The sequence below is a fragment of the Schistocerca cancellata genome, chromosome 5 (assembly GCF_023864275.1).
Source record: "Schistocerca cancellata isolate TAMUIC-IGC-003103 chromosome 5, iqSchCanc2.1, whole genome shotgun sequence".
NCBI classification, from domain to species: Eukaryota; Metazoa; Arthropoda; class Insecta; order Orthoptera; family Acrididae; genus Schistocerca; species Schistocerca cancellata.
Window position 1 is genome coordinate 249,156,996 of NC_064630.1, and position 12,312 is coordinate 249,169,307.

Here is a 12,312-nt window from a genome sequence, read left to right on the forward strand (position 1 = left end):
TTTGGCTTCGCTGTGCATTGAAATAGTAGACATCACATGTAGGGAGACTGAGGACACCATTTTGCGCAGACACTGCACATTCAAGTACCTTTTAAGAAGAGGAGCAGAAAAAATTCAGGTATGTCAAAAAACGTTGTGCAAGGTATATAGGATTACAGATAACGTGTACAAATGCTCAAAGGGAAGATGAAATGTGGCATGGCGTTAAAAGACAGAAGGGGTAAGCATGTGAATCATCCAAATAAGCTGCAGGACAGCGTGAAGGACGTGACAAGAAACCACGTTGAGAAGCTACCAAAACAAGAAAGCCACTATTCAAGACATAAGAATGAAAAGCTCTGCCTGAGATCCGATTTGAATATTTCTAAGCTTTGCCGACTCTTTAAAGAAGATAATCCAACAGTACAGTGCAGTGAAAGAGCTTACACAGATATTTTCAGGGGACAATATAATTTTCGCTTTGGAGTACCACGTTTGGATTCATGTGGGTATTGTGACAGACTGTTCCTGCAGTTAGTTAACAGTAAAAATGACACAAAGAGAAAGAAAATCGATGAAGAAAGCAAACTGTACCATTTACATGCACAAGCAGCATATTCAGTGCTGGAGAAGGATACAGCAAAAGCTAAAGCAAACGAAACCTATGTTGTGATATGCACAGACCTCCAACAGGTGCTGTATTGTCCTACCATTACCCATTCTGCAGTTTTCTATCAATATCAGCTGTCAACCTACAATCAGGCAATACATAACATTGGTGACAATAAGGTGTGGATGTGTGTTTGGCCTGAAATTGTTGCTAAGCGGGGATCAGCGGAAATAACTTCGTGTCTTCTGAAGTACGTAACATCTACATTTTCAGTACTAAACCAGTGTGAAGAAAGAACTTTAGTGGTGTGGTCAGATCGATGTACAGTACAGAACAATAACTGGAAAACTATTGTTTTGTATCAATATCTTCTGAAGACGAAGTATTTCACCTCTGTGGAGCAAAAGTTTCTTATCACAGAACAGCTTTTTGCCTTGTGACAGGGATTTCACATTAATTGAGAGAAATAAGAACTACTACTGTGTATGAACCATTTGAATGGGTTCAGGTAACATCTACTGCACGACCAAACAACTCGTTTCTGGTTTGTTACATAGAGCAGGACGATTTTATTGATTTAAGCGGTATTGAAAAGCACGTCCGCAAAGATACAAAATAACGGATTATGTTTGGATGAAAATATCTTCAGACTCCTCGACAGTACTTCAGTGCCGCAAGAGTCATACCTACTTGCAGCCTTGGTACTCAGCAAACTTAGCAAAACACTCCAGGGGTAAAAATAGTATTTCAGTTCTGCCGGTGCTGTTTAGCTTGAATGACCTACCTAAACTTTATGGTGAGCCATTGCATGTCTGCAGCAAATAAAGCTAATCTGCTAGACATATGTATATATATATTCCTGAAAAATACCAAGAGTTTTATGAAAACCTAAAGATAAAGTAAAGTGACAGTGCCATGGTCAGTCACGAAAAACATACGTTTGCAACAATAAGTCTTGTGTGCCGTGAATAATCGTGTTACACAATAATGTTTCATTTAAACTGCATGTGCAGTATCGATTTTGTTTTGTTATATTCTTGTGAAATGCAAATGTGAACATTTATCACTGCAAACCCTTCATTTGTAACAATATTTCCACCTTCAGTCAAACACCTAGAAGATCCAACATTGTATAATGCAAATTGTATTTACACATAATCAGAATAAAACCAATAAACAGTATTAGAGGTTAAATAATATCAGTGGTATAAACGTTGTAACCCACAAAAGTGTGCTGCTTTCGTTAGAGACTGTTCACTTTTTTAATTTGGCCTTAATGTAGAGCAAGAGACATATTACCACAAGGAATAATAACTTATGTAAAAGATAGACTGCTGGTCACCACATACAGGAGGCACTTAGTTTCAGACAGGCACAATGAAAAGACTGCTAGCCATTTAAGGTTTTGGGAGAAAAGTCCTCCTTTGGAAATAGAGAACACACACAAACTCATTTTCCATAGCACTTTTCATTGTTTAATATTTTCACATGTGTGTTAATGGACTGGTGCATGAAGAGGCAATTTTTACATCAACAGTGTCAAACTTTTTCAATTGTCTGCATTATGAACAAGTTGACATATACCTACAATTGTTTCATGCAGAAAGATGAGTAAAATTATTCGTATTCATTTTAATGAAAAGATTACAATCACTACCTTACTATATGTTACCTGACTGAATGTCAAGTAGTATTTGGTGCCCAATAAATAAATAATCACATCCCATGGTGATATTGATGCAAGCCCAGTGATCAAACTTTTTTGTTCAAGAGCCGATACTGACATTGGCAGCTTCTTGGGCCACATACATCCTGATCATATTAAGTGGTACAGTGACCTACATAATTTTGTGTGTTATGAACCCCAATAGACAAGCTAAAATAAGGGTGTGGTAAGTATTAATTGTTAAGCCTGCACTATTTGGAAAACTTCATGCCAATTGTTCTCTGTTCCAAATTGCTGCCATCCGTACAAGGGGACTGAACAAATTTCCCTTGACCTATTTATACATATTGCCCAGATATGTATGGCACCACTAGGACTTAAACATATGTAAACAGGAAGATGTAACTCTCAACCGTTTTCGAGAAAAATGAATTTGAAATTTTTATGTGTGCTCATATACTTTGTTTGGTTGCTGTTATTGAAGTCTTCCACGGCTGAGTGACTAAATGCAGAACTTCATGAGTGTGAAGTCTCTGGGTTGAATCTGGCTGCTGGTACCTTTTTTTTGTCATTCCCACATAGTTTCAGAAAGAGATGTATTATGATTATTCAATTATTCAGTATCTAATGAATCATTTATTATTTTCATAATCTTTATCCTAAAAAATGAAAAAAAATTTGGGTGGAGATTGAAACTAAAAAGATACATGAGAACATAAATCAGTATAGTAATGTTTACATCATGGTTTCTACATGTGTGTGTTTGAAGTATAATGCATAACCTATGGAGCACTGCACAAATCAGGATTATACTGTTCATAAGAATCAATATTTAAGCAATGTATAGTACATGAAATGAATGCCGAATGTTTGCATGTACATGGTTTTTTTCAGTATGAGTACTGCTAAACAAGCTTGGGCTATATTCATAAACTGTTCTTGGTCACCACAGTTTTGTGGCATACTATGTGTACCAAAGTATATCACCCGAAATTGGTGCAGACAACTGATGGTGTATGATTGATGGAATTTTTATGCAATCTTCTCTAGAAGCTATATCTTTTGTTAACTAGATATTTTGAATGCCATTGTTGTGCTATTCATTGCAAATTATTACAACAGCCTTAATTTAATTTCATTACCTTCCTACAAATATCTACCACATTTGAAGATGACTATCTCTATAATGCACAGTCACAAATCCATATTACTTTTGTGTCAAAATTTATACTGTGGCAGCTGATCGAAAAGTGTCATGCACGTGCGTGTGTTGTCAGCACTGGAGGACACACAATAAAACATTCCCCCACCCCTCGCATCACGTAACCCTGCAGAAGTCGCCCTACTTACTCTGTCTCGAAGACAAGTGGACAAATGCACTTAGCTCAAGGCCAAATTCACCAATTAAAATTAAGCACATTTTCTAATATTCCTATCTGTGTAAGTATTTTTTGTTTCTTATGAGGCAGGAAAATTACATTCTTAAGAAGCTCTTAATGTTAGTTGAGTTTTTGGATTCCACTGTCAGTTGCTTGATACATATTGTTATAAAATATGGCAGAGAGCTGCAGGATGCACGAATACTTGATTCAGGCTGCAGTTTGACAACCACTGCTATAGCCTATTAAGAATTTCAAGCATGAATGCATTTAGTAGCTGCTTATAGTTCACAAGCTATACTTGGCTTTAAACGTAAGGAATATGTATGCAAGTGGTAGTAAAAACACTCTTGCTTGCTCCATATTCCCACTTTCACTCCTCCCCCTTCCTTCCACCTCTCATTTTCTCCTCTTTCATACAGGCACACTATAAACATATAATTGGAGGTTTTAGAATAAGTTTTCATCACTCTGCCATCCTCAGAGGATGAATACTTGTTTACAGACTGAACAACTTTATACAGTGGTTAAGACGTAACAGGAACAGGATTTAAAAGCTTGCCCAGACATTGGCATTCAGGTTTTCATGGTCTCCTTAAATCAATTAACACTTTGACTGCTGCACACACAGTGATGGATGTTTGACTGACAGGCACACATCATTAGGTGTGAGGCTCTGCTGTAACCGTTAGGCATGAGGTTCTGCTGTGGCTGCCAGCAGGCACACTTTGTCTTCAGGCTTTGCTGTGGTTGCTGGCAGTCTTCAGACAATCAGCGGGGCAGCCTTCAGACAATCAGCGGGTTATGGCAAATGCTGATAAGGTCCCACTGGAAAAAGTACGTAACAAGAGCTTGTCTTAGATGCGATGTTAAACCCTACCTTTATTTCCTCTCCTTTTCAGGCCCTCGTATGCTGCTTTATTAATGTAATTGTGGAGACCTCACACTAAACCAAAGCACTTGATGTTGTATCATTATCTGTCCACTTGACTGCAAGTGGCATGTCAGTGATAGATCTAGGCGTCTTGTTCAGGGTGGACGGGGACCGGGGAGAACTCAGGGTGTTGTACTGATCCCCCTAACCAACAAGTCTGAGGTGCTGACTTTCACCGAGACCGAAACTGAGTCAGTGGGATTCACTTCACTTGTTTTGGGGAAACATATTTTGTCTGGTGTGAGGGTAGGGGTCTATTAATCATCGGTAGATGTACAGCAAATGATGGTACCCTTTAGGGAAATGGCAGCAAGGGATGGGATAGGACGCCAGGTGCACTGAGTGTGCATGTCTGGGAGCCTCATTCAACATGTTGAAGAGGCTATTCCGTCAGCCATTGAGGGAACAGGGTGCAACCAACTGCAGATTGTGATGCAAATTGGAACAAACGATGCCTGTCTCCTTGGCTTCAGGGTCATTCCAGTGGCTGGCAGAGAATTTAGAGAAGACCAGCCTTGTATGTGGATTTCATTGAAGCTCACAATTTGCAGCATTGCTCCAAGAACTGATCATGGTCCTTTTGTTCTGAGTTGAGTGGAAGGACTGAATCAAAGACTTTGAAGGTTGTGTGACAAATTAGGCTGCTACTTCTTGAACTTGAGCCATAGGATTGAGAACTGTGATCCCCCTAAATAAGTCAGGTGTGCACTACACATCAGAGGATGCTGCTCAGGTAGCTGTGTGTGTAGTGTATAGGAGGGTTTTTTAGATTAGGTGATTCTTCATCCAATCCAGATAATGATAGCTGTAGGAAACCCAGAAGCATAAGTGTGAGATTGAAAGAAATGCCTCCCACAGCTGAGTATTAAAAGCCTAATTGTAAACTGCCAGAGTTCGAAGTGCTCATGAAAAGCAGTGAAGCTTACATGATAATTAGTACAGAAAGCTGGTTGAGACCCGAAATTGATATGGGGAGAATATAAGTGTATCAAAAGGATAGGCAAATGGGAGATAGAGGTGGTGTGTTTGTCGCAGTAGACAAGAAACTCAAATCCACCAAAACAGACTACAATACCCTCCAACACTTGGTGTAACAAGTTGATTCTACAGAATAACATGTTCCACTTCTAACCAGTCTGGCCTATGAAAGATAGTCTTGGAGACTGGGTAAATCTTTTAGGTAGTTGTTAAGTGTGGAATATCCACACTCTGGTTTGCAATATGTGCAGAAGGGCTGTAAAAAACGTCAGCTCAAAATATCAATTAGGGGGATGGTGAGTGAGCTTCTCCACCTGCTGTAGAGGGCTGCTCAGGCTTTGGTGTCGCAGCTTGGCACTGTCTTTGGGACTCCTGGAACAAAGGATGCTGGCGATAATATCAGTGCTATAACAACTGTAGAATAGATGTAAACTGTCATTCTGTGATGTCATATCGATACATGTTGTTATCTATAGTGAGCTACAAGTTATGAACAATCTGTTCACCCACAACTGTAAAAGAAGTTGTTAATACAGAAGGGTTACTATAAAACTGACTACATCAATATAGTAGCTGAAATAGATGGGAGCGCTCTTTCAGCACCTGCAAAAGATGAAGTCCCACAACACAGTCTAGCGGCATGACATAGTTGATCCACTAAAATGAATAACTTCAAGAATGGTGACCACAAGATATTTGTAAGGTAAACATTTGCACATACATCATACAGGTAACAGATATGAATGCAGTGGAACACCACATACCAAAACCCCAGTTGTCACACTCCATTTGGCACTCTAGTGCAAGATATGAATCGGAACTGCTAAAAGAAGAGCCTTTAATAAGTAATTGCCCAAAGCAACTCAACTAAGTAACTGAGAAAATATAAGTGGGCATATGCATTGATGCTGCGTGAATAATTTGAATACTCAATAAGAAATAACTTTAATTTGTTTACAACCAAAGAAGTGTTAATAATTGTAACGAGTTGGAGGCAGGATGTTAACTGACCTAAGCAGTGAGGTCAACAGTTCTTAAGTAATCTTTGGCACATGAATGGAGAAGAATTTCATCAACATAGAAGAATTCTGTGTTGCGATTTCAAGAATACAATTGCAGCAGCAATATCCAATGGCATCCCTTTGGTGGCCGTCCAGTACAACAACAGAGCAGCTCCATTTTGCACTGCAGCAACTAAGCAGCTCACTGCCATGTCACATTGCCCGCGCATAATGTATAAGCAGTCCCGTACAGCTAGTGGGATGTCTGATTAGGTGAGCTGTAAACAGAACCAACATGAATTTTTATAAATGTAGAAGTGACCTTATTAAAGTTACCTAAGGAGTTTCAAATGGAAGTAATTAAACAATGTGAATTAGTTAGAAATGGTATTCAAAAAACGGTGTAGAAAGGTAAACGATAAGGTGCAGCTAGTAGAGGAATTGTCAACCCATGAACATGAAAGTGTAAAACCTAATCTCAGTCATGTGGCAACGAGTAGAGGCATTAGAAGAAAGCAGAGATTTTCATGAAGTAATCAGTGCCCCAACACTTAGACCAGTTTGGAGGAACATCTACTTAAACTAGCTGAACAGAAATATGAAAGAAGGTTGAGTCTGCTAGCACTGCATCTAATTCTGTGGGCAGTATGGCAGAAAACCAAAAAGAAATTGTGTCTCCTAGCGAGTATACAATGATCGTAACTGTATCTGTGAAAAATATATTATCTATAATGAATGTTCAGATGAAGGTTTCGTTTTTGAATGCAGTGTGTGTCAGGGAAGTTGGACTACAAGCCGAGACACTAAAATATGCACTGGTTTTAAGTTTTATTGTGGTAAGCATAAGAATATGTACAAATATATGAACCAAAAAGAAATTGTGTCTCCTAGCGAGTATACAATGATCGTAACTGTATCTGTGAAAAATATATTATCTATAATGAATGTTCAGATGAAGGTTTCGTTTTTGAATGCAGTGTGTGTCAGGGAAGTTGGACTACAAGCCGAGACACTAAAATATGCACTGGTTTTAAGTTTTATTGTGGTAAGCATAAGAATATGTACAAATATATGAATGGAGTATGAAGTTGTATTTATATGTTACATAAGCTGTAATGTCGTTTATTGTCTATTGAGAGAGCAAGGCTTGTTAATAGTGGAGTCTGCAAAGTATCGGGCATCCCTCTGTATATAGATGCACCATATTTGCTAATGAGAAGTGTAATATTTAACACAAAGATAAAAAGTAGACTTCCGTGGAGTTACACTCCTGATACAGAAGAAGGCTATTGTATATTGTGTTAAGGGAACCTAAAAAATTGTTATGGATGCAATGTGTCTCAAGTTCAACAGTTGTCGAGCTGAAGAAAGGCCTAGGGATTATTTTAAAGCTGTAGGTTGAATTTTATTATTATAATGTACCTGAGGCAAAGTTAACCTTGCCTATAAATTTATTTATTCTTCTAAGTAGAAAGATTAATTGCCAAATTTGTTGGCTTCGCACAGCAGATCATATGCTTAAAGTCATATGAAATTCTCACAGGTGAAATTACCCAACTGTGTAATATATATCATTATTATGAATAGGATAGTTGTACTCACCATATAGTGGGGATGCTGAGCTGCAGATAGGTACAACAAAAAGACTGACAGAAAGTGAGAGTTCGGCCAACAAGTCTTTCATCAGAAATAGACAACACACACTTGCAACTCATATACACGTTGCCACAGTCTGGGTGCTGAGGCCAGATTGCGAAAAACAGTGCATGATGGGAGATAATTGAGAGGTGGGGGTGAGGAGGGAGAGGGATATCAAGGTAGGGGTGGGAGACGGTAAAGAGCTTGTGGTTGCGTACGGGGACGAGGTGGAGAGAGGACAGCTCATTTAGGTGCAGTCAGGAGGTTAGATGGGGGTGGGGGATCAGTGGAAAAGGAGGGAAGTAAAAAGACTGTGGGTGTGTTTGTGGAATAGAAGTATGTGTAGTGCTGGAATGGAAACAAGGAAGGGGCTAGGTGGGTAAGGATAATGGCTAATGAAGATTGATGCCAGGAGGGTTATAGGAATGTAGGATATATTGCAGAGAGAGTTCCCATCTGTGCAATTCAGAAAACCTGGTGTTGGTGGGAAGAGTCCAGACAGTACGCGCTGTGAAGCAGTCATTGAGATGTGTGTTTTGTTAGGCGGTGTGCTCATCACAGCGGTTTCCTGCCCACAGTTTATTGGTGGCTATTCATATGGACAGACAGCTTGTTGTTTCTCATGCCCACATAGAATGCAGCACGGTGTAGCTTGTAGATCATGTGACTGATTTCACAGGTAGCTCTCCCTTTGATGGATAGGTGATGTGTGTGACTGGACGGGAGTAGGTGGTGGTGGGAGGATGTATGGGACAGGTATTCCCTGTAGGTCTATTACAGGGATATGAGCCATAAGGCAAGGGGTTGGAAGCAGGGATTGTGTAGGGATGGACGAAGGTATTGTGTAGGTTTGGTGGGTGGTGAATACCACTGTGAGAAGCACATTCCTCATTTCAGGGCATGACGAAAGGTAGTTGAAACCCTGGTAGATAATGTGATTCAGTTGCTCCAGTCCTGGGTGGTACTGAGTCATGAGGGGAATGCTCCTCTGTGGTGGGTTGGAGGGACTTTGAGAGGTGGTGGGTGACTGGAGAGGTCTGGCATGGGAGATCTGTTTTTGTATAAGGTTTGCAGTGTAATTATGGTCTGCGAAGGCCTTGGAGAGACACTAGGTGTATTTCAAAAGGGACCATTCGTCAGTGCAGATACAACGGCCATGGGTGGCTAGGCCAAATGGAAGGGACTTCTTGGTGTAGAATGGGTGTCAGCTGTTGAAGTGGAGGTATTGCCGGTGGTTGGTAGGTTTGATATGGACAGAAGTAGTAATGTGGCCATCTTTGAGGTGGAGATCAACATCAAGGGAGGTGACCTGTTGGGCTGAGTAGGACCAAGTGAAACAAATGGGGGAGAAGGTGTTGAGGTTCTGGAGGAATGATGTGTTTAGGGTGTCCTCACCTTCGATCCAGATTGAAAACATTCCATCAGTGAATCTAAACCAGATGAGGGATTTGGGATTCTGGTGAATAGGTGGGATTCCTCTAGATGGCCCGTGAATTGGTTAGGATAGAATGGTACCATAGCCATACCCTGGGTTTATTTTTGGGTAATGCCTTCAAAGGACAAGTAATTGTAGGTGAGGATATAGTTGGTCATGGTGACTAGGAAGGAGGTTGTAGGTTTGGAATCTGTCAGGTGCTGGGAAAGGTAGTGTTCAAAAGTAGTAAGGCCATGGGCATTAGGGATGTAAGTGTAAAGGGAGGTGGCATCAATAGTGATGAGCACAGCACCATGTGGTAAAAGAGCAGGAACTGCAGAGAGTCAGTGGAGGAAATGGTTGGTATCTTTTATATAGAAAGGTAGGTTGTGGGTTAATAGGCTGAAGGTGTTGGTCTACAAGAACAGAGATTCTCCCAGTGCGGGCACAGTAACTGGCCACAATGGGGTCTCCTGGGTGGTTAGGTTTATGGATTTTAGGAAGCGTGTAGAAGGTAGGAGTGTGGGGAGTGGTAAGGGTGAGGAGAGAGGTGGATTTCTGGATTGGGGTCGCTGTGGCAAGGTTTATTGGTGGGTGAATCTCACAGCTGGCAGAGTCCTTCTGCCAGGTAATCCTTGCAGTTCAAAACAACAGTGCTGGAGCCTTTGTCAGCAGATAGGATTATAAGATCGGGATCTGTTTTTGGGTGGTGGGTTGTTTTTCTTTCTGCGGATGTAAGGTTAGTTGGTTTGTTGAGGGATTTGGCGAATGATGGTGAGGAAAGGTTCAAGATTAAGAAATTCTGGGATATTAACAGGGGCTGATTTGAGGGCAGTAGGGGTGGATCACAGTTGGGTGGAGGGGTGAGCTGAGTCAGGCAGGGTTCAGCATTGGTCTTTGGTTGAGTCTGATTGGTAGGGTTGATGGTGAAAAAGTGTTTCCACTGTTGGGACTGGGAGAAGGAGAGAGGTCGTAAACAAGTCATACATGATTGAATTTGGGAGTGAGGCAAAAGGTGAGGCCTTTGGAAAGGACTGATACTTCTATGGGGCTAATGCTGGAAGGACTATTTAGGCCCTGGATTCTGTATGATTGGGAGAGAGTTTTGGATGGTGGGGTGCATGTAGTAAATATGTGCAAGACAGGGTTTGTCAGCTATGAAGGGCTGTAGAGGAGGTTTGGGAGTTGTTATAGAGGTGCTGGATATTGGTAGTCCAACGCAGGAGTAGGAAGTGAACAGGGTGGAGAATATTGTGAGGTGGCATTGTACATGTTGCTCTAGTTCCCGGAGGGCAGAGTTTCAATGTGTGATACGGGATCCAGGAATTTAGGATTGTGTAGCAGGTAGTAGGAGAATTTTGCAGATGGAGAGGAGGTATTGCAAGGAATTTGGGGCTTGATTGATATGATTTTTCAGGCCTATGTTGGTGAGGGTTAAGGTTTGGTGGAATCTGGAATTGTGTAAGGAAGGGTGGCAGCCGGAGGTTGATTATTTGATGGTAAGGCCTTTTGGTGGGGGGATTTCATGAAACAAACATCAATGCAGGAGCAGTTGTGGGACTATGTTTTGGCTAGGGATAAGGAAACTTTTCGGAATTGATGCAGATGGGAGGAACAAGAATCCATTGTGGTGGACAAAAACCCTAAAAATACATAAATAACATAGAAATACACCTGAAAAATTTCGCAAAAATACACCCAAATATGTGGGGAAAACCATGAACAGGATGAAATGGGTTAAGTAGAGGAAACAAGATGAAATCTGAGGGAGTAGGCCAATAGTCTAAGGCAAAAAACAACTGAAATTGACGTGAAGACACAATGAGATCAAGGAAAAAATTAATAAAAAGATTGAAATATGGATTGCAGATGTGTGGGTGGATAAATACGAAGTAGGGGCATGGCAGATGTGACTCGATTAGGTGAAGCAGTACAAGCTAACTGAAATAGAGGAGGAGTGGGAGGAGAGGAGGGGTTGGTTGGATGAGATACAAGTGTGTGTAGCACAGGAAGGTATGATAAATAACATATGAAAATACATGAGAGTGCTGCAGAAAGAATGATCAATTTGAAGGTACATAGGATTAATTATATTGGCGGGACTAATGTGGGACATGAGATGCTGCACCAACAATCAGCACAGTCTCGTAGCTGTCTGTTGTGCATGGCCGAGATGGTTGATAAAGTGTAGTTCATAAGTAGAGTGTGCAGTGAGGTTTGTTAGGCGACCAGAGAAACACAGGAAAGAAGAGACAGAAATATGTACAATGAGTATAGTAATGGATTAGAAAATGGTAAGAAAAGAAAACAGCACATGGATTATGGGATGAAAGAAAAGTCATTAGGCAAAGTCAGACAATAGAAAATCCCGGATGGAATGTAACAGTTTTACAAAAAGGATAGTGTAGTGCTGGAATGGGAACAGGGAGGGGGCTGGGTGAATAAGGACAATGGCTAACAAAGTTTGGGGCCATGAGGGTTACAGGAATATAGGATTTATTGCAGGGAGAGTTTCCACTTGTGAAATTCAGAAAACCTGTTGTTGGTGGGAAGGGTCCAGATGGCAAAGGCTGTGAAGCAGTAATTGAAATGAAGGATGTTGTACTGGGCGGTGTGCTCAGCAACAGGGTGGTCCAGCTGTTTCTTGGCCACAGTTTGTTGGTGACTATTCATGCTGACAGCCAGCTTGTTGGTCCTCATGCCCAAGTAGAAT